Below are 25,314 nucleotides of genomic sequence, written 5' to 3'. Positions count from 1 at the left end.
CGGGTATTTTTAAAGAGTGGGATTCGAACTTGAATCCACTCTACCCCTTGCCCTGGCCCCACCGAAGTGAAACCAAGGATACCACTCAGCCACCGCTGGAATGGTTTAACATACCAAATATTAATATCAATCAAACTAAATTATGTGATTCATTTTTTGGTTTATTCTGTATCATGCCTTTGATATTTATATTTGTATAAACAAAATTTCATAAGCATATGCCAAAATAACTTAACTAATGTTAAACATTTAATTTTATAGGAATATTGGTATGCATATTTTTTAATAATGAATTATTAAAATAGAATTAAAGTCATTGTTTTTATTTTGAAAAGCAAGAAATATTATTGTTGATTAAAGAGATTATTACATGGTCATAAAAACGGGATCACCCTAAATTTTTGGGCCTAATCTGATATGGCCTTTACCCCTAATAGCGACTTAAAACATAAATTTTACAGCAAGCAATCTATACAAGTATGGCGTGTGCAAAAACAAGAAGAGCTCCGAACTTCACTTGAGTAATTAACCGAACCCGATACGATGATTTGTTGACGAAACGTAGAAAACGGAGTTGATTAACCATTGATTTCATTCTAGTGAAGCTTTTTTGAACCTCTTTGCGATCCACTTAAAGCTTCGGAGTGGAATTTCTGACATAATCAGATTAGGTGACCGTTCCTTATTCCTGAAAACTTTTAAGCTTATGTGTTTCCAAATCGTATACCCGCAAAGGATTTCACGTCTTAACGCGCGAGCACCTCAACCCTCGTTTATTTTAAAGATTGTATACGAGAGTATATTGTGTTGTAGACTTGGTGGTATCGACAATCTAGTGGGATACGGTATATATAATTAACTAGTGAAATGACCCGTGAAATCACAGAATTTTATTTTAAGGATGGCAATGGATCAGATATGGATCAGGTGAGGCCGTATCTGTATTCATATCCATTTATTTTTTTGAATCCATATCCATATCCATATTCATTTATAAAAATCTCATCCATCCATATCCATATCCGTCGGGTGAAGCTGGTTAGTGGATAGTCATCCATATCCATTTAAATTTATTTTATTTTTAACAGTTATAAGTGGTGATTCAGTGTATACGATCAAAAGTAATATGTCTTAATAGTTTATGCGACCGAAAGTCATAGTTTTACTAATCTACTCCCTCCGTCCCAAAATAATTGTCATGTTTTGACTTTTTGAGTCTTTTAACTTCAACTTTGACTTTAAATATTTTTCTTTATGTTATATAATATCGAATAAAAGTTATACCAAACGAAAATACATTCGGAAATGAATCTATTGATATAAATTTCATCAAATATTCTATAGCATACACCAACAAATATTTAAAGTCAAAACTTAATAATTTGACTTTGAAAAGTCCAACAGGACAATTACTTTGGGACGGAGGGAGTATATAACAAATAGTCAACAAATAGCCTATTAAACGTGTAAATATATCGATTACCTGTAAGTTGCTTACTTTTTAGTTACATGAATTCACATTTAAATCACCAAAGTACGATAAAATACATTTATGATTCAAACAAACCAAAATATAAGAATAAAATTTATATTTTTAGAGAAAATATAAAGAAATATGAATATCATTAATGAAATATTACTACGTAAATGATAATAATTCGAGTGATACATTTATATATTTAGTTATTTCGGGTGAAAACGGATCCATCCATGGATGAAACTTCTCATCCATATTCATATCCATATCCATTTCGGGTTCATCCATATCCGTATCTATATCCATTTAGATTGTCCATATCCACGAATAATCGGGTGGATATCCACTGGATTGGGTATCCATTGCCATCCCTAGATTTAAACGAAACAGTTTAATGACATGTTTAGGTATTAATTGAATGTAAATGTAAAAGTCATTAGTTTAATGAGGCATGAAACTACGGATTTCGACTAAGAAATTTGTCGTTATTTTTAAACACATATTTAGCTACTTAGCTTGGTTTGAATAAATGAACTACATTTATTCTCCCACTACAATCCTCTAATTTTCATCACGCTTATTATTTTCGTTGCCATAAAAGTCTACATTTCAACATTTTATCGAGACATGTATATTTTGCATATATATGTAAAAAGAACCCATATTAGAATAACAATAATATAATCATTATTATAATTATAATAATAAATAATAATAATAATAAAGTTTGTTTAAAAATTGAGTATTTATAATTATAATAATAATTGTTAGTAATAACAAATGAATCTTGAAATTTCTTTAAAAATTAAAATACAATTATTGTTTTACGAAGGTTGTACAATATGGTTCAAAGTTCGTACACGTGTTTATGAAATATTTTGTAAAAGATTGTCCAATTTGTTTTAATGTTTGTATATATGGTCATGATGTGTTTTATCATAAGGTTGTACATAATGCTTTTAATATTGCATATATCGTTATGGATGTTTTACCATAAGGTTGTACATAATGCTTCAAATATTATACATATGGTAATTTTATTTTATTTTTATATTGTGTTTTTTAATTAGAATTAATTAATTAATTAATTTAAAAATAATTAATTAATTAATTCTATTAATAATGACATCATTATTAAGCAAAATTAAAGAATAATTAGTGAAATGATAACATTATCATTTTAGAGGTTTATATTAATATATATATATATATATATATATATATATATATATATATATATATATATATATATATATATATATATATATATATGGGACTAACAAACTAATGTTTTAGAGAGAGAAACCCCATGAAGGATACACGATAATGCTCAATGGATGTTGTTAATGCATTTTAAGTCCCTAGTTCTAATCAATCGAAACATATTAAAGTCAAACGAGACTGTCAATTGACGGACGGGCCTGTCGGATGATAGAAGCCCAGCGAGTATAAATAAAGTCCAAGGCTTCATTTGTAGGTTGATCGCCTCATTAGTGTTCCAGACATTTTCTCTCAACCCTAGAGCATCCCAAAACCCGCCAAGTCGAATAAACGACTCTAGGCATTGATCTAATCCGTCATTCATCTATTGGTTCGACTAAATCGATACCAGAAAGTCAACGATTCGTTAGAATCCTCGATCCCGGGATCTGAATAGCTACAACAAAGTCGTTATATTGTCATGAAGTCTAAGCCATTTGTTTTTAGTATTATTAATAATAATTAATACTTAACACCAACTCTTATATGCTAAAGAAGGTGAAAAATTTGATCGTTTGAAGTCTACTTGATTAGTCGCTTGGCTAAAAGCAAGGTCGTTTTGTACATTTGAAACAATAAGTACATTGGAGTAAATGGCCAAAACAAACCAGTAAGTAGAAATAAGTAGAAATACCACATTTTTTTAACATAAGCCCCGACTAATTCATTAATCTATTGTATTTGATGAATTCAATTAAAATGGATTAGAAGATCAAAACTGACATAAATAATTGACTTAACGTCTGATTGACAAGATCTTACTATATATTTTGTTGAATTATTGATCTAGACTCACTTACAAACTTATTACGTTGCAAAAAATACTACTAGCTCCAAAATTACTATTGCAACCATTGTAGCTAAAAAAAAACCATACAAATCTATTAAAATTCAACACTTAGAAAACTTTTATCCACAATCACGCAACTCATAGCAACATCCAAGATTGATGATGTTGAAGGATACATGCCATCTGTTTTTTTTTTTTTTTTTTGAAAAGCAAGATGATTTGTTGGGAAGTAATTATCTCACATCGGCTATAAGACAAAATAAATGTATGCATATAAGTCTAGGGGAAAGTCTCTCACCAATTGGTTTTAGAAAATGGACTATTGAGCTTATATGTTGAACATGTTGATGGGCTATATACGATTTATTGATTCTGTAATGGTATCAAAGCTAAGGTAAACATCTTTACAAAGACCAAAGTTACAACATAAGTTAACCAAGTAATATAATTGAAGAAAAAAATGAGTAAAATTCTCAACATTATTGATATAGTAACATAGACATATAGCCTAAGAGTGCTCCCAACCATGACAACACTTTCTCCAGGACTAATCACTACATCAACGCCACATCAGCACTTTCATCTCACTTTTTTTTTTTTTTGAAAAGCAAAAAGATTTATTATTATAACTGGATTAAATCATTACAAGTCCCTACAATCGACTATACAAGGATATGGACATATTGAGAACAAGTGGAAAGATTGGAATATAAACTATCTATTAGATTCGGGAGAGACGAAGCCTACTTAACAAAATGAGGGAACGAACTTGAAATAACAAGCAGGGAAGGAGGAGACAACCGTACCGATCAAGCGGCGACAAAGTTGCCAAACAACCAACCCAATTAATCTACCCACATAAGCTAAATAGAGACTGCGAACACTACCCGATTTGAATAGAATCATGTTAGCCGATTCCCATGCGATTTGGGGGCGATACCACATAAGAGGCAGGGTTAATGAGCCATTGATGCCATTCAATAGGTTTTTTCTTTCGAGAGCGGTTTGAGATCCAACTAAAACTTTGGGTTTGAATCTCGGAGATAATCGTAGCTGGATTCCACATTTTGTTAGATAAGACTTTTAGATTTTTATATTTCCAAATAATATAACACGCAATCCATTTAGTTGCTTGCCATATGGAAGATCCAACGGAGTTATGTGAGAAACCTTGGTCGGAGATAATGGCACCATTGATGTCGGAAATTGTTGTATTATTATGATTCCACCAATCAAGTAGTTGTGTCCAAATTGAAGCCACATTAGGACAGTTAATTAGCGCATGATCAATGGTTTCACTATGGTGATCGCATAAGGGACATAAGATGGTGTGTAGATCGATTCCTTTTTTGTTAAGTTCACTTCTAACAGGGATTTTTTGTTGGATGACCCTCCATGAGAATATGAAGACCTTTTGCAGAACGAATTTGTTGCGGGGAAGTAAACTATTTCGAGAGTGGACGCCGAACTTAAGTGTATTAATCAAATTTGACAATGATGCTGTAGTGAAGATACCAGATGTGTCAAGTGAGAATTTCCATGAATCGGGGCGATCCGAAATACTTACGGATGATATTAAGTTCGAGAGTTCCGTAAGTTCATCCAAAGCCCGACCGCTAGGAGCTCGAGACCAATCCCAAAATCCGGTTGAGTTGGAATTAACAATCGAGATTCTTTCGGCAACAGTTGCATCTTTTTGGGATTCCAACATGTATAATCTATGGAATAGAGTTTTGAGAGGTTCGGAGCCTATCCATGTGTCATGCCAAAAGCTGATTGATGTGCCATTGCCGATGCGCTTTGAAATTGATGATGTGAAGAAAGTGCCTACTTTATCTGCGACTTTTCCGGCTTTGATAATCTCTTTCCAAATGGTGCGACCTGAAATAGCCCTGCATGAAACGTTAGTATCCAACCCCCCCCCCCCCCCCCCCCCCCCCCGACCCATAAATGCTTTTTATAATTTTAACCCATAGTGCACTATGTTCATTTTTGAAACGCCACCACCATTTACAAAGGAGTGATATGTTTTTAGCAAAAAGAGACCCTACATTTAAACCCCCGTTTTCATATGGCAAAATAATCTGATCCCATTTAATCCAATTAATTTTATTATCGTTTGAAGAACCTCCCCAGAAAAATTTTCGTCTTTTAGATTCAAGTACCTTAAGGATAGCGGCAGGTGCATGAAATAATGAGAAATAATACAATGGAATACTACTTAAGATGGATTTGATGATCATAAGACGACCTCCGAAGGAAACAGATTTGGCAGTCCAATCCGAAAGTCTCTTGTCGAATTTTTCAACGATTGGCTGCCAAGAAGAAGCGTGAGAAGTGGGTACACCAATGGGGAGACTGAGATAAGTAAACGGTGTAGAGCCCGCTGAGCAGTTAATGTAACTGGCCATTTGCTCGGATTCAATGGTGGATGTTCCGATACCATACAGTTTACTTTTGCGGAAGTTGACTTTGAGGCCTGATATGTTTTCGAAACATTTAAGGAGCTTGGAGATATATTTGGCATTTCTTTTATTCCACTCACCAAAAAAGATTGTATCATCCGCATATTGGAGATGTGTGATGACGAGATTGTCGTGTCCAATTTTTAAACCTTGCAGGTGACCATTGGATAATGCTCTTTTGGCAAGTATGTTAAGGCCTTCGGCGACGATAATGAATAAGAACGGCGATATGGGGTCACCCTGACGTATTCCTCTTTCAGGAATGAATTCACTGGTTGGTGAGCCATTGATTAATATGGAAATGGATGAAGAGGAGAGACATGCACAAATGAAACTAATCAATTTTGTCCCAAAACCCATGAATTTCATGGTGTTGAATAGAAAGTCCCATTCAATGCAGTCGAATGCCTTTTCAAAATCGACTTTGAAGATTAGGCCTTTTTGTTTTTTACGTTTTAGTTCATCGATTATTTCATTAGCGATTAAAACACTGTCTAGAATGTTGCGGCCCTTGAGAAAAGCAGTTTGTTCGGAGCCTATGACTTTGAGAATGACTTTGGCAAGGCGATTGGAAAGAATTTTTGTGAGAATTTTATAATAGCTACCTATTAGGCAGATTGGACGATATTCGTTAAGACCGATAGGATTAGTTTTTTTCGGGATTAAGGTGAAGAAGGAAGCGTTACATCCTTTGGAAATTTCCGAGTTGTCCCAGAACCAGTCGAGAGATTTTATGAGATCATTTTTGATCAATTCCCAGTATTTTTTAAAGAATTTCATGTTGAAGCCGTCCGGGCCAGGTGCCTTTGAGCTATCACAATTAGATATGGCTTCCCATATTTCATTTTCGCTAAATTTAGATTCAAGGAGTTGATTATCAGAAGAGGTGATATAATCGAGATGTGAAGCATTGTCGAAGGGACATTCCTCACGAAGATGTTTGGATTGAAATAGGTTTTCAAAATAGGAGTAAGCTTCTTGTTTTATAAGGAAAGGATCTTCGAACCAAGTGCCGTTTATTGACAAACCGTGGATATTATTTTTACTTGTTCTGCGTTTGATGTAGTTATGGAAATATTTTGAATTTTCGTCTCCCTCGAGTGCCCATTTAATTCTTGATTTTTGTTTAAGCATATTTGTTTTCTTTTTTTCTTTAACGATATATAGCATTTTTTCATCAATCCAGTTTTGTTTTTCTGAAACAGATAATGGTCTGGTTTCTGCAATTTGTTCCCAATTATTGCATTCGGTTAAATGTCCACGGATTTGTGAATCAATGTTATCAAGTTGGTTGCTGTGTTTTTTAAGTTCCATTTTAACGTTTTTTAGTTTATTATGAAAGATGCAATCAGGTCTATTACCGGTGGTGGGGATCGACCAAGCCCTTTCTATGACGGTGTCGGCATCTTTGAGGTCAAGCCATGCATCAAATACACGAATAGGTTTAGGACCAAAATCGAGGGGGTTGTTCCTTAGGATGATAGGACAATGATCAGAAAGATCGCGATCAAGTGTTTTGGAGGATGTGTTAGGCCAGAGTGTGAAGATGCTATCGGAGACCAGAAATCGATCTAGTTTACTAAATTTCATTGTTTTTTCGCATATCCTCATAAATCTTTTACCACCTAGAGGGAGATCAATTAAACCCGAGTTATTAATGAAATTATTAAAGTTATCCGCCCAATGTTGATTATATTCAGAATTCATGCGCTCTGTTTTGTTCCGGACTTCATTGAAGTCACCAAAAATAATGTGAGGGATGGTGAGAGAATTAATGAGAGATGAAAGTTCGTTCCAGAGTCTGAGTTTTTTGGAGCTAGAGTGGGGGCCATAGACGTTTATGAAAGCGATTTCTGAATCATAACCCACCCATGATCCGCAAATTGCTAAGAAAAATTCACCCTCGATAGCATATTTAAATGAAAAGATATTGGTGTCCCAAATAGTTAGGATACCACCGGATGCACCAACCGAATCCTTTTGGACGAATTTAAAATCAGAATTACCCCAGAAAGATTCAATGGTGTTGTCATTTGTATGACCACATTTGGTTTCCTGGAGACCTAATGAAATGTCCCGTTCATATTGATTATAAACGTTCCATATTAATTGATTTCATCGCGAGGTTTTGACCTCTATATGAGATATTTTTCAAAGACTGCATTCATTTTTAAAACAACCATAACCTTTATTTTATCTATAAAGGTTTAAAAAGCATTACGTAGATTATCAAATAATGATAATCTAAAATATACCGTTTACACACGACCATTACATAATGGTTTACAATACAAATATGTTACATCGAAATCAGTTTCTTGAATGCAGTTTTTACACAATATCATACAAACATGGACTCCAAATCTTGTCCTTATTTTAGTATGCAACAGCGGAAGCTTTTAATAATCACCTGAGAATAAACATGCTTAAAACGTCAACAAAAATGTTGGTGAGTTATAGGTTTAACCTATATATTATCAAATCATAATAATAGACCACAAGATTTCATATTTCAATATACATCCCATACATAGAGATAAAATTCATTCATATGGTGAACACCTGGTAACCGACATTAACAAGATGCATATATAAGAATATCCCATCATTCCGGGACACCCTTCGGATATGATATAAATTTCGAAGTACTAAAGCATCCGGTACTTTGGATGGGGTTTGTTAGGCCCAATAGATCTATCTTTAGGATTCGCGTCAATTAGGGTGTCTGTTCCCTAATTCTTAGATTACCAGACTTAATAAAAATGGGCATATTCGATTTCGATAATTCAACCATAGAATGTAGTTTCACGTACTTGTGTCTATTTTGTAAATCATTTATAAAACCTGCATGTATTCTCATCCCAAAAATATTAGATTTTAAAAGTGGGACTATAACTCACTTTCACAGATTTTTACTTCGTCGGGAAGTAAGACTTGACCACTGGTCGATTCACGAACCTATAACAAATATGTACATATATATCAAAGTATATTCAAAATATATTTACAACACTTTTAATACATTTTGATGTTTTAAGTTTATTAAGTCAGCTTTCCTCGTTAGTAACCTACAACTAGTTGTCCAACGTTAGATGTACAGAAAAAAATTGATATATATTATCTTGAATCAATCCACGACCCAGTGTATACACGTCTCAGGCTAGATCACAACTCAAAGTATATATATTTTTAGAATCAACCTCAACCATGTATAGCTAACTCTCTCATTACTGCATATAGAGTGTCTATGGTTGTTCCAAATAATATATACACATGGGTCGATATGATATGTCAAAACATTTGCAAACGTGTCTATGGTATCTCAAGATTACATAATATATTAGAATACATGTATAATACAATATAAGTTAGCTAGGATATGATTTGTATAGAATTGTTACAATTTTTCACTTAGCTATAATAAGAAAAATTATCCAATCTTGTTTTACCCATAACTTCTTCGTTTTAAATCCGTTTTGAGTGATTAAAGTTGCTATGGTTTCATATTGAACTTAAGTTTATGAATCTAAACAGAAAAATTATAAGTTTATAGTCAGAAATATAAGTTACAAGTCGTTTTTTTAAGAGGTAGTCATTTCAGTCGAAAGAACGACGTCTAGATGACCATTTTAGAAAACATACTTCCACTTTGAGTTTAACCATGATTTTTGGATATAGTTTCATGTTCATAAGAAAAATAATTTTTCCAGAAGAACAACTTTTAAATCAAAGTTTATCATAGTTTTTAATTAACTAACCCAAAACAGCCCGCGGTATTACTACGACGGCGTATGTCCGGTTTTACAGTGTTCTTCGTGTTTCCAGGTTTTAAATCATTAAGTTAGCATATCATATAGATATAGAACATGTGTTTAGTTGATTTTAAAAGTCAAGTTAGAAGGATTAACTTTTGTTTGCGAACAAGTTTAGAATTAACTAAACTATGTTCTAGTGATTACAAGTTTAAACCTTCGAATAAGATAGCTTTATATGTATGAATCGAATGATGTTATGAACATCATTACTACCTCAAGTTTTCTGGATAAAGCTACTGGAAATGAGAAAAATGGATCTAGCTTCAAAGGATCCTTGGATGGCTTGAAAGTTCTTGAAGCAGAATCATGACACGAAAAACAAGTTCAAGTAAGATTTCCACTCGAAATAAGATTGTTATAGTTATAGAAATTGAATCAAAGTTTGAATATGAGTATTACCTTGTATTATAAAGATATCTTACTATAAATAAGAAAGATTTCTTGAGGTTGGATGATCACTCTACAAGATTGGAAGTAAGCTAGCAAACTTGGAAGTATTCTTGATTTTATGAAACTAGAACTTGTAGAATTTATGAAGAACACTTAGAACCTGAAGATAGAACTTGAGAGAGATCAATTAGATGAAGAAAATTGAAGAATGAAAGTGTTTGTATGTGTTTTTGGTCGTTGGTGTATGGATTAGATATAAAGGATATGTAATTTTGTTTTCATGTAAACAAGTCATGAATGATTACTCATATTTTTGTAATTTTATGAGATATTTCATGCTAGTTGCCAAATGATGGTTCCTACATGTGTTAGGTGACTCACATGGGCTGATAAGAGCTAATAATTGGAGTATATATACCAATAGTACATACATCTAAAAGCTGTGTATTGTACGAGTACGAATACGGGTGCATACGAGTAGAATTGTTGATGAAACTGAACGAGGATGTAATTGTAAGCATTTTTGTTAAGTAGAAGTATTTTGATAAGTGTCTTGAAGTCTTTCAAAAGTGTATGAATACATATTAAAACACTACATGTATATACATTTTAACTGAGTCGTTAAGTCATCGTTAGTCGTTACATGTAAGTGTTGTTTTGAAACCTTTAGGTTAACGATCTTGTTAAATGTTGTTAACCTAATGTTTATAATATCAAATGAGATTTTAAATTATTATATTATCATGATAATATGATGTATGAATATCTCTTAATATGATATATATACATTAAATGTCGTTACAACGATAATCGTTACATATATGTCTCGTTTCAAAATCATTAAGTTAGTAGTCTTGCTTTTACATATGTAGTTCATTGTTAATATACTTAATGATATGTTTACTTATCATAATATCATGTTAACTATATATATATCCATATATATGTCATCATATAGTTTTTACAAGTTTTAACGTTCGTGAATCACCGGTCAACTTGGGTGGTCAATTGTCTATATGAAACCTATTTCAATTAATCAAGTCTTAACAAGTTTGATTGCTTAACATGTTGGAAACACTTAATCATGTAAATAACAATTTCATTTAATATATATAAACATGGAAAAGTTCGGGTCACTACAGTACCTACCCGTTAAATAAATTTCGTCCCGAAATTTAAAGCAGTTGGAGGTGTTGACGTATCTTCTGGAAATAAGTGCGGGTATTTCTTCTTCATCTGATCTTCTCATTCCCAGGTGAACTCGGGTCCTCTACGAGCATTCCATCGAACCTTAACAATTGGTATCTTGTTTTGTTTAAGTCTTTTAACCTCACGATCCATTATTTCGACGGGTTCTTCGATGAATTGAAGTTTTTCGTTGATTTGGATTTTGTCTAACGAAATAGTGAGATCTTCTTTAGCAAAACATTTCTTCAAATTCGAGACGTGGAAAGTGTTATATACAGTCGCGAGTTGTTGAGGTAACTCAAGTCGGTAAGCTACTGGTCCGACACGATCAATAATCTTGAATGGTCCAATATACCTTGGATTTAATTTACCTCGTTTACCAAATCGAACAACGCCTTTCCAAGGTGCAACCTTAAGCATGACCATCTCTCCAATTTCAAATTCTATATCTTTTCTTTTAATGTCGGCGTAGCGCTTTTGTCGACTTTGGGCGGTTTTCAACCGTTGTTGAATTTGGATGATCTTCTAGGTAGTTTCTTGTATTATCTCCGGACCCGTAATCTGTGTATCCCCCACTTCACTCCAACAAATCGGAGACCTGCACTTTCTACCATAAAGTGCTTCAAACGGCGCCATCTCAATGCTTGAATGGTAGCTGTTGTTGTAGGAAAATTCTGCTAACGGTAGATGTCGATCCCAACTGTTTCCGAAATCAATAACACATGCTCGTAGCATGTCTTCAAGCGTTTGTATCGTCCTTTCGCTCTGCCCATCAGTTTGTGGATGATAGGCAGTACTCATGTCTAGACGAGTTCCTAATGCTTGCTGTAATGTCTGCCAGAATCTTGAAATAAATCTGCCATCCCTATCAGAGATAATAGAGATTGGTATTCCATGTCTGGAGACGACTTCCTTCAAATACAGTCGTGCTAACTTCTCCATCTTGTCATCTTCTCTTATTGGCAGGAAGTGTGCTGATTTGGTGAGACGATCAACTATTACCCAAATAGTATCAAAACCACTTGCAGTCCTTGGCAATTTAGTGATGAAATCCATGGTAATGTTTTCCCATTTCCATTCTGGGATTTCGGGTTGTTGAAGTAGACCTGATGGTTTCTGATGCTCAGCTTTGACCTTAGAACACGTCAAACATTCTCCTACGTATTTAGCAACATCGGCTTTCATACCCGGCCACCAAAAATGTTTCTTGAGATCCTTGTACATCTTCCCCGTTCCAGGATGTATTGAGTATCTAGTTTTATGAGCTTCTCTAAGTACCATTTCTCTCATATTTCCAAATTTTGGTACCCAAATCCTTTCAGCCCTATACCGGGTTCTGTCTTCCCGAATATTAAGATGCTTCTCCGATCCTCTGGGTATTTCATCCTTTAAATTTCCCTCTTTTAAAACTCCTTGTTGTGCCTCCTTTATTTGAGTAGTAAGGTTATTGTGAATCATTATATTCATAGATTTTACTCGAATAGGTTCTCTGTCCTTCCTGATCAAGGCGTCGGCTACCACATTTGCCTTCCCCGGGTGGTAACGAATCTCAAAGTCGTAATCATTCAACAATTCAATCCACCTACGCTGCCTCATATTCAGTTGTTTCTGATTAAATATGTGTTGAAGACTTTTGTGGTCGGTATATATAATACTTTTGACCCCATATAAGTAGTGCCTCCAAGTCTTTAATGCAAAAACAACCGCGCCTAATTCCAAATCATGCGTTGTATAATTCTGTTCGTGAAACTTCAATTGTCTAGACGCATAAGCAATTACTTTCATTCGTTGCATTAATACACAACCGAGACCTTGCTTTGAGGCGTCACAATATATCACAAAATCATCATTCCCTTCAGGTAATGAAAATATAGGTGCCGTAGTTAACTTTTTCTTTAACAATTGAAACGCTTTCTCTTGTTCATCTTTCCATTCAAATTTCTTCCCTTTATGCGTTAATGCAGTCAAGGGTTTTCCTATTCTGGAAAAGTCTTGGATGAACCTTCTGTAGTAACCCGCTAGTCCTAAAAATTGGCGTATGTGTTTCGGAGTTTTCGGGGTTTTTCACTTTTCAACGGTTTTGATCTTTGCTGGATCCACTTGAATACCTTCTTTGTTCACTATGTGACCGAGGAATTGAACTTCTTCCAACCAAAATGCACACTTTGAAAACTTAGCGTACAGTTTTTCTTTTCTCAGCAACTCTAGCACTTTTCTCAAATGTTCTTCGTGCTCTTGATCATTCTTCGAGTAAATAAGTATGTCATCGATGAAAATAATGACAAACTTGTCAAGATATGGCCCACACACTCAGTTCATGAGGTCCATGAACACAGCTGGTGCGTTAGTCAATCCAAACGGCATAACCATAAACTCGTAATGACCGTAACGCGTCCTAAAAGCAGTCTTTGGAATATCATCCTCCTTCACCTGCATTTGATGATATCCAGAACGTAAATCGATCTTCGAATAAACAGACGAGCCTTGTAGTTGATCAAATAAGTCGTCGATTCTCGGTAGTGGGTAGCGGTTCTTGATGGTAAGTTTGTTCAACTCTCGGTAGTCGATACACAACCTGAATGTACCATCTTTCTTCTTGACAAACAAAACAGAAGCTCCCCATGGTGATGTGCTTGGTTGAATGAAACCACGCTCTAAAAGTTCTTGTAATTAGCTCTGAAGTTCCTTCATTTCGCTAGGTGCGAGTCTGTATGGAGCACGAGCTATTGGTGCAGCTCCCGGTACAAGGTCTATTTAAAATTCAACGGATCGGTGTGGAGGTAGTCCCGGTAATTCTTTCGGAAATACATCGGGAAATTCTTTTGCGATGGGAATATCATTGATGTTCTTTTCTTCGGAATTGACTTTCTCGACGTGTGCTAGTACAGCATAGCAACCTTTTCTTATTAGTTTTTGTGCCTTCAGGTTACTAATAAGATTTAACTTCGCGTTGCTCTTTTCTCCGTACACCATTAAGGGTTTTCCTTTTTCTCGTATAATGCGAATTGCATTTTTGTAACAAACGATCTCTGCTTTCACTTCTCTCAACCAGTCCATACCGATTATCACATCAAAACTCCCTAACTCTACTAGTATCAAGTCAATCTTAAATGTTTCTCTAACCAGTTTAATTTATCGATTCAGACATATATTATCTGCTGAAATTAATTTACCATTTGCTAATTCGAGTAAAAATTTACTATCCAAAGGCACCAATGGGCAACTTAATTTAGCACAAAATTCTCTACTCATATAGCTTCTATCCGCACCCGAATCAAATAAAACATAAGCAGATTTATCGTCAATAAGAAACGTACCCGTAACAAGCTCCGGGTCTTCCTGTGCCTCTGCTGCATTAATATTGAAAACTCTTCCGCGGCCTTGTCCATTCGTGTTCTCCTGGTTCGGGCAATTTCTAATAATGTGGCCCAGTTTTCCACATTTATAACAAACTACATTGGCATAACTTGCTCCGACATTACTCGTTCCGATACCATTTGTTCCTTTCGTTCTGTTAACCCCTGGTCCGTAGACCTCACACTTCGCCGCGCTATGACCATTTCTTTTACACTTGTTGCAAAATTTGGTGCAGAACCCCGAGTGATACTTTTCACACCTTTGGCATAGCTGCTTCTGATTGTTGTTGTTGTTGCGGTTGTTATTGTTGTTGGGATGATTGTTGTAGTTGTTGTTGTTGTTGTTGTTAGGCCGTTTGTTGTAGTTGCGATTGATGTTGCGATTGTTAGGATAGTTATTGCGATTATTGTTGTAATTGCTGTTGTTGTTGTATTGGTGATTCTTATCACCGTTTTCCTCCCACTTTCTTTTGACTTGCTTCACATTGGCCTCTTCAGCCACCTGTTCTTTAATTCTTTCCTCAATCTGGTTCACTAGTTTGTGAGCCATTCTACATGCCTGTTGTATGGAGGTGGGCTCGTGTGAACTTATATCTTGTTGGATTCTTTCCGGTAATCCTTTCACAAATGCGTCGATCTTCTCTTCCTCATCTTCGAACGCTCTCGGACACAATAGGCACAATTCTGTGAATCGTCTTTCGTACGTGGTAATATCAAATCCTTGGGTTCGTAACCCTCTAAGTTCTGTCTTGAGCTTATTGACCTCGGTTCTGGGACGGTACTTCTCGTTCATCAAGTGCTTGAATGCTGACCACGGTAGTGCGTAAGCATCATCTTGTCCCACTTGCTCTAGATAGGTATTCCACCATGTTAACGCAGTACCTGTGAAGGTATGCGTAGCGTGCTTCACTTTGTCCTCTTCAGTACACTTACTTATGGCAAACACCGATTCGACCTTCTCGGTCCACCGTTTCAATCCGATCGGTCCTTCGGTTCCATCAAATTCCAAAGGTTTGTAGGCATTGAATCTTTGTAGGTGCATCCTACATGATTTCTTGCGCCGTTAGCTGCATTGCTAGATTCGAAGTTATTGTTGGTATGTAGCGCAGCCTGTACTGCGGCTATGTTTGCAGCAAGAAAGGTACGAAATTCCTCTTCGCTCATATTCATGGTTTGTCGAGTAGTCGGTGCCATTTCCTTCAAATAGTCAAATGAAACAAGTTAATCACACAGAATATTAAGAGTAGTTAATAGTATCTCGTAGCATAATATGAACTCATTTATAAAAGCTTTTTCTTCATATTAGCGTTTTATAAGTTTAAATTCGGGTAGTACCTACTCGTTAAGTTCATACTTAGTAGCTAATATACAATTCAACTACTACAATTCTATATGAAAAACTGATTATAATAATATTTCGCGTTCAAACTTTTTCACAATATTTTACAAACTTACAATATCGCTTATTTTACATATAACATGAAATATAGCACACAATAACTTTGATACAAGATAGTTGTGAAGATAATTCTAGCTAGTACACAAGTCGTTCAGCAAAGGCAATAAAGACACGTAATTCATACGTCCAGAAACAAGTCATGCATTCTGGTTTTACTAGGACTACTTCCCATCCTTGGTCTTGTGGAACATAACCGTTATGGCTGTTGATAAGACAGCGTGTTGTAACATCGTCAAAGGGACGAGGGTTACGTAATGTCCAACAGTCCCGTAACAATCTAAAAACTTTGTTTCTCACCCCAACTACTGAGTCCGTCACTTGTGGGAACGTTTTGTTTAATAGTTGTAGCCCGATGTTCTTGTTCTCACTTTGGTGAGAAGCAAACATTACTAACCCGTAAGCATAACATGCTTCTTTATGTTGCATGTTAGCCGCTTTTTCTAAATCACGAAGTCCTATATTCGGATATATTGAGTCAAAATAATTTCTTAACCCGTTGCGTAAAATAGCATTTGGGTTCCCCGCAATATATGCGTCAAAGTAAACACATCGTAACTTATGGATTTTCCAATGTGATATCCTCCATCTTTCGAACGAAAGCCTTTTATAAATCAAGGCATTCTTGGAACGTTCTTCGAATGTCTTACAAACTGATCTCGCCTTAAATAGTTGTGCCGAGAAATTCTGACCGACTCTAGACAAGATTTCATCAATCATGTCTCCGGGTAGGTCTCTTAAAATATTGGGTTGTCTATCCATTTTTGTGTTTTTATACTGTAAAATAGACAAGAGTTAGATTCATAAAAAAATACTTATTAATACAAGCAATTTTTACATATATCATAAAGCATAAGCACACTATATTACATATATTACACCACACGAATACAACTATCTTATTCCGACTCGCTCGTTTCTTCTTCTTCGGTTTTGGTTCGTTTTGCCAAGTTTCTAGGGATATATGATGTTCTCCTAATACGAGCCGTCGTTTTCCACATTGGTTTAGAAAAACCTGGTGGTTTAGAGGTTCCCGGGTTATTGTCACAACTTAAGAAATACGGGTGTTGATGATACATGTAAAGTTCATCGGGTTTGGAATCAAATTTCTCTATTTTTATGCCCTTTCCCTTATTGTTCTCTTTTGCCTTTTTAAATTGTGTTGGGGTAATTTCTATAACATCATCGGAATCCTTGTCGGGATCCGATTCATCGGAGAATTGGTAATCCTCCCAATACTTTGCTTCCTTGGCGGAAACACCATTGACCATAATTAACTTTGGTCGGTTGGTTGAGGATTTTCTTCTGCTTAACCATTTTATTATTTCCCCCGCTGGTTCTATTTCTTCTTCCGGTTCCGATTCTTCTTCCGGTTCCGACTCTTCTTCCGGTTCCTCTTCGGGAACTTGTGAATCAGTCCACGAATTATTCCAATTTACATTTGACTCTTCATTATTATTAGGTGAGTCAATGGGACTTGTTCTAGAGGTAGACATCTATCACATAATATCAAACACGTTAAGAGATTAATATATCACATAATATTCACATGTTAAAAATATATAGTTTCCAACAAAATTTGTTAAGCAATCATTTTTTAAGTAGACACGGTCGAAGTCCAGACTCACTAATGCATCCTAACAAACTCGATAAGACACACTAATGCAAAATTCTGGTTCTCTAAGACCAACGCTCGGATACCAACTGAAATGTCCCGTTCATATTGATTATAAACGTTCCATATTAATTGATTTCATCGCGAGGTTTTGACCTCTATATGAGACGTTTTTTAAAGACTGCATTCATTTTTAAAACAACCATAACCTTTATTTTATCTATAAAGGTTTAAAAAGCATTACGTAGATTATCAAATAATGATAATCTAAAATATACCGTTTACACACGACCATTACATAATGGTTTACAATAAGAATATATTACATCAAAAATAAGTTTCTTGAATGCAGTTTTTTACATAATATCATACAAGCATGGACTCCAAATCTTGTCCTTATTTTAGTATGCAACAGTGGAAGCTCTTAATAATCACCTGAGAATAAACATGCTTAAAACGTCAACAAAAATGTTGGTGAGTTATAGGTTTAACCTATATATTATCAAATCATAATAATAGACCATAAGATTTCATATTTCAATATACATCCCATACATAGAGATAAAATTCATTCATATGGTGAACACCTGGTAACCGACATTAACAAGATGCATATATAAGAATATCCCCATCATTCCGGGACACCCTTCGGATATGATATAAATTTCGAAGTACTAAAGCATCCGGTACTTTGGATGGGGTTTGTTAGGCCCAATAGATCTATCTTTAGGATTCGCGTCAATTAGGGTGTCTGTTCCCTAATTCTTAGATTACCAGACTTAATAAAAAGGGGCATATTCGATTTCGATAATTCAACCATAGAATGTAGTTTCACGTACTTGTGTCTATTTTGTAAATCATTTATAAAACCTGCATGTATTCTCATCCCAAAAATATTAGATTTTAAAAGTGGGACTATAACTCACTTTCACTGATTTTTACTTCGTCGGGAAGTAAGACTTGACCACTGGTCGATTCACGAACCTATAACAAATATGTACATATATATCAAAGTATATTCAAAATATATTTACAATACTTTTAATACATTTTGATGTTTTAAGTTTATTAAGTCATCTGTCCTCGTTAGTAACCTACAACTAGTTGTTCAACGTTAGATGTACAGAAAAAAATTGATATATATTATCTTGAATCAATCCACGACCCAGTGTATACACGTCTCAGGCTAGATCATAACTCAAAGTATATATATTTTTGGAATCAACCTCAACCCTGTATAGCTAACTCCCTCATTACTGCATATAGAGTGTCTATGGTTGTTCCAAATAATATATATACATGGGTCGATATGATATGTCAAAACATTTGCATACGTGTCTATGGTATCCCAAGATTACATAATATATTAGAATACATGTATAATACAATATAAGTTAGCTAGGATATGATTAATATAGATTTGTTACCAATTTTCACTTTGCTACAACAAGAAAAATTATCCAATCTTGTTTTACCCATAACTTCTTCATTTTAAATCCGTTTTGAGTGAATCAAATTTCTATGGTTTTATATTGAACTCTATTTTATGAATCTAAACATAAAAAGTATAGGTTTATAGTCAGAAATATAAGTTACAAGTCGTTTTTGTAAAGGTAGTCATTTCAGTCGAAAGAACGACGTCTAGATGACCATTTTAGAAAACATACTTCGACTTTGAGTTTAACCATGATTTTTAGATATAGTTTCATGTTCATAAGAAAAATCATTTTTCCAAAAGAACAACTTTTAAATCAAAGTTTATCATAGTTTTTAATTAACTAACCCAAAACAGCCCGCGGTGTTACTACGACGGCGTATGTCCGGTTTTACAGTGTTCTTCGTGTTTCCAGGTTTTAAATCATTAAGTTAGCATATCATATAGATATAGAACATGTGTTTAGTTGATTTTAAAAGTCAAGTTAGAAGGATTAACTTTTGTTTGCGAACAAGTTTAGAATTAACTAAACTATGTTCTAGTGATTACAAGTTTAAACCTTCGAATAAGATAGCTTTATATGTATGAATCGAATGATGTTATGAACATCATTACTACCTTAAGTTTTCTGGATAAAGCTACTGGAAATGATAAAAATTAATCTAGCTTCAAAGGATCCTTGGATGGCTTGAAAGTTCTTGAAGCAGAATCATGACACGAAAAACAAGTTCAAGTAAGATTTCCACTCGAAATAAGATAATCCACTCGAAATAAGATTGTTATAGTTATAGAAATTGAATCAAAGTTTGAATATGAGTATTACCTTGTATTAGAAAGATATCTTACTGTAAATAAGAAAGATTTCTTGAGGTTGGATGATCACTCTACAAGATTGGAAGTAAGCTAGCAAACTTGGAAGTATTCTTGATTTTATGAAACTAGAACTTGTAGAATTTATGAAGAACACTTAGAACTTGAAGATAGAACTTGAGAGAGATCAATTAGATGAAGAAAATTGAAGAATGAAAGTGTTTGTAGGTGTTTTTGGTCGTTGGTGTATGGATTATATATAAAGGATATGTAATTTTGTTTTCATGTAAATAAGTCATGAATGATTACTCATATTTTTGTAATTTTATGAGATATTTCATGCTAGTTGCCAAATGATGGTTCTCACATGTGTTAGGTGACTCACATGGTCTGCTAAGAGTAGATCATTAGAGTGTATATACCAATAGTACATACATCTAAAAGCTGTGTATTGTACGAGTACGAATACGGGTGCATACGAGTAGAATTGTTGATGAAACTGAACGAGTATGTAATTGTAAGCATTTTTGTTAAGTAGAAGTATTTTGATAAGTGTCTTGAATTCTTTCAAAAGTGTATGAATACATATTAAAACACTACATGTATATACATTTTAACTGAGTCGTTAAGTCATCGTTAGTCGTTACATGTAAGTGTTGTTTTGAAACCTTTAGGTTAACGATCTTGTTAAATGTTGTTAACCCAATGTTTATAATATCAAATGAGATTTTAAATTATTATATTATCATGATAATATGATGTATGAATTTCTCTTAATATGATATATATACATTAAATGTCGTTACAACTATAATCGTTACATATATGTCTCGTTTCAAAATCATTAAGTTAGTAGTCTTGCTTTTACATATGTAGTTCATTGTTAATATACTTAATGATATGTTTACTTATCATAATATCATGTTAACTATATATATATATCCATATATATGTCATCATATAGTTTTTACAAGTTTTAACATTCGTGAATCACCGGTCAACTTGGGTGGTCAATTGTCTATATGAAACCTATTTCAATTAATCAAGTCTTAACAAGTTTGATTGCTTAACATGTTGGAAACACTTAATCATGTAAATAACAATTTCATTTAATATATATAAACATGGAAAAGTTGGGGTCACTACACCTAAAATCGTAGGTTTTTCTTTACAACAAATTCTTTTAAGCCAGCTTATTTTACCTGTTTGCCCAATACCCCGAATATTTAAAGAAATCGTACACATGAGAGAAACTTACAAATAGAAACGATGCAACGGAGAGTGGAATCACTGGATGTTGCGATGGACCCCGATACGTTTTCCGAATTCAGTTGTATCTAAGCTGCAACTAGTAGAGGAACCTGTTTTATTATTATCTTTGGCACGCTTCAATTCATTATCAGACCCTCTAGAAAAATGTGATGTGCTACTACCACCAATAGAAGACGATTTACAACGTTTAGCCAAGTGTGAGATTCTAAGTTTTTGACCGCTTCTTGCAAGATGTTTAATATATAGCATGTTGGACCTTGGCCTTATTGTAACATCCCGCCTTTTTCCATTTACTTTTCCGTTATATTAATTTAAACTCCGTTATATGTTTATAACATCTCCCGTTAATACGCGTTTTAAATTATCTCGTTTAGGTAATTCAAGCACCCGATCCAAATTAGAGGGACTAAACTTGCCAAGAGGCAAAGATTTGACTAGGTCAACTAGTCAAACCTTCAACCTCCTCCTCTCATTTCAACATCTCCATCTTTCTTCTACTCCCTTTTTTTCTCTCAAGAACACCAACAAGAATTCATCATCTAAATTCGGATTAGGAAGCTAGCAACAAAACAAATTGCAAATTCGTGATCCTTGCATCTTCCTCTTCGATTCCATACCGATTTCATTACATTTGGGTAACTTTCTAAAATCACTAGATTTTGTGTTCTTGATGTTTTTAACTTATAAAAGTGTTAATTAGTGTCTATGGCTCAAGTCTAACATGAATATATGATTTATATGCTCGATCTCGTTGTTTTAGTGTAACTAGCATGAACTTGAATTTTGGTGTGTTGTTCTTGAATTTAGGATGATCATATGTTGTTAGATGTTAAAAGTTGATGTTTTAATTGTGTTACTAGCATCACTAGCTTCAATTTGATGTGTAGGTTGCCTTAGAAAACTTCATGAACTTGATTATTGATTTTGGTGAATTTGGGTTAGGGTTTGATGAACTTGAAATGGACTTTTGATGCATTTAACGCCAGGGATTATTATTGGTAAGTGTTTAGTTGGATTGTATGCTTGATTACCTTCGAAACGGCATATCATTCATGTAAATTGGTTGCCCGAATCATTGAATTGCATTTATGAACTTGTATGCGGTTAATGTTAAGCATTAGATGCAGTTTTGGTTGTTGTAATAGGTAGATTGATTGATAAAATGTGTTTAGTTGTTTTCCTCGTCAAATTGCCTTCCCAACGGTATAAGATACTTGTCTTGATTGTTTGCGGATCATAAATGGTGATTGTTTGAAGTTAGGTTCGTGCATAAAACTTAAAAACTGCCAGAATTCTCTGCACAGGTAATGGCGCGGCGCGCCATATACCCGCGCGGCGCGCCAAAGTGGTCTGTCCAACTTTGTCAATTTTCGAATAATGTTTGCTATGCTACGCACCTCCGATTCACATGTAACTTGTTCTAACATGCTCATACATGATTAAAAACCTCAGAAAAATAGTTCGGGACCCGACCCGAACGTGTTGACTTTTTCGTTGACTTTGACCGACCAAAGTTTGACTTTTTGTCAAACTTAACCAAATGATTATGCAACCTTCCTAACTTGTTTATATACTTGTATCTTGCATGAAACTTGACAATTTGATTTCACATGCTACATAATCGAGTCGTAACGAGCCATAGGACTAATTGAACATCTTTGACCTATCGTGTTTACCGTTATTGATACGACCTATTTGTTTAGGTCAAGACTAGCACTATCCTTCGCACACGTTATTTTGTGAAGTACTTTTCGTACGTGCACTCAAGGTGAGATCATAGTCCCACTTTTACTCTTTTGCACTTACATTTGGGATGAGAAAAACATAAACGTTTCTTTTTACTAAGTGAACACAAGTACAGGAAAACAAACATTCTACATACGAGTTTGAACAAAAATCCTCAATTCGATTATCATTAGTTACACTTGCCGGGTGTAAGCGAGAACTTATGTTATATGGCCATATGGGTTTGACAAACCCTCATTCAAACGGTTCGCTACCGTTTACGAATGAAATGTATTTTCGAGAAACAGTGTATGTTCTAACACTATTGTGATGGGGTTCTATGGAAGGAATGTTAAGCATTGATAATTGGGTGCTCGTGAAACAAACTTTTGGAATGTATTACTATTATCTCATGGTTGCAAATCTTGTGGTTCACTTGTACTTACTTACTTAAACCTATGATTTCACCAACGTTTTCGTTGACAGATTTCTATGTTTTTCTCAGGTCCTTGAACGATACATGATACATGCTTCCGCTCATTATTTTGATACTTGCATTGGATGTCGAGTATATATGCATACATGGAGCGTCTTTTGGCTACTTTTAAATTATGTCGCATAAGTTTCATTTGTACTTAAAACTTTGTATCGTAACTTGTGGTGGAACTATTCTTGTAAACTTTGAACAATCTTTACATTTGAAATGAATGCGACATATCTTTAGGTCAAACGTTGTTTTAAAGACTTATGACCACGTAACGGGACCTAAGTAGACGGCGCCGTCAAACATGATTTAGTCGGGTCGCTACAGATGGTATCAGAGCGTTGGTTGTAGGGATTTAGAGTTCATTGGTGTCGACCCCGAGTCATAGGGTACATTAGTGAATCTAGACTACAACCGGCATATAGACCGAAGTAGGAACTACTTGACTATTTGTGCATTATACTCGAACTCTCCTATCATATCTAACTCTTATTCGATCTTGATATCACGTTGTTAAATTTGATTGACACGCCACCTTGACTTTATGAAGTAGTGTTAAATGCACATGTGAATCAGGGTAATATAATTTCCGGGATTATATTACGGTGGTTCACATGGACGTTCCGACATTATGACATAAAGAATTTAAGGCGGGTTAAGGAAATTTTATCTTTATCTTTATTCTATATCACGGTTAGTATTATTGCGAATACTAATCAATGATATTCTTGTGTCTTGAAGGAACAATGGCTCCTCGTCATGTACGCCGCAATGAAACTCCCGAACAAGCTCTCGAACGGATGATAGCCACCGCCGTAGATGCGGCCATGGCAGGTTACTCATCCAACAACAATAATAATAACAACCACAACAACAACAACAACAACAACAACAACAATGGAGCCGGAAACTCAAACGAGGGATGCTCCTATAAAGCTTTCATGGGGTGCAAACCTCACACTTTTGATGGAACCGGGGGACCGGTCGTGCTCACCTGATGGTTTGAGCAAACGGAAGCCGTCTTTAGCATAAGCGGTTGTCGGGACCAAGACAAGGTCAAATACTCCACTCACACCTTCGTCGGTGTCGCTCTTACATGGTGGAATACTTATGTACAATCGGTGGGTACCGATGAAGCTCACGCCCTCTCTTGGGCCGACTTGAGGGAAAAGATGATTGTCGAATATTTCCCTCGTGAAGAAACCCTAAGGCTCGAACAAGAGCTAAGAACTTTAAAGGCGATCGGAAATGATCTCAAGGCTTACAATCAACGATTTTCCGAACTTGCCTTGATGTGCCCAAATCTTGTGAACCCCGAAGCTTTAAGGGTTGAACTTTACATGGATGGTCTTCCAAAGAGTATCAAACACGGAGTAATGTCATCCAAACCCACTAATCATCAAGAAGCTTTGAACATGGCCCGAAAATTGATAGAAACGGTTGACGAAATCGCAGTTCCGGCACCTAAGGCCGAGGATAAATCGGGCGGCAACAAAAGAAAGTGGGAACCCTCCCAATCAAACAACAACAACTTTGCTAAGAAGCCTTACACCTCCGACGGCAAGAAGGGTTATGCCGGGAACCTACCTCTTTGAAACAAATGCAACAAACATCACTTTGGCGAATGTAGTAAGTTAATTTGCCACCGGTGCCAAGGAGTTGGTCATAAGGCCAACGATTGTAAAAGTGCCACTCCCGTCGCTCGAAAGTGGCCCAATGCACCAAAGACGGGCACTTGTTACGAATGTGGCCAAACGGGACATTATAGAAATACAT

The sequence above is a fragment of the Rutidosis leptorrhynchoides genome, chromosome 9, assembly GCF_046630445.1.
Source record: "Rutidosis leptorrhynchoides isolate AG116_Rl617_1_P2 chromosome 9, CSIRO_AGI_Rlap_v1, whole genome shotgun sequence".
Taxonomy (NCBI): Eukaryota; Viridiplantae; Streptophyta; class Magnoliopsida; order Asterales; family Asteraceae; genus Rutidosis; species Rutidosis leptorrhynchoides.
Note: the sequence above shows the minus strand (reverse complement) of the source record.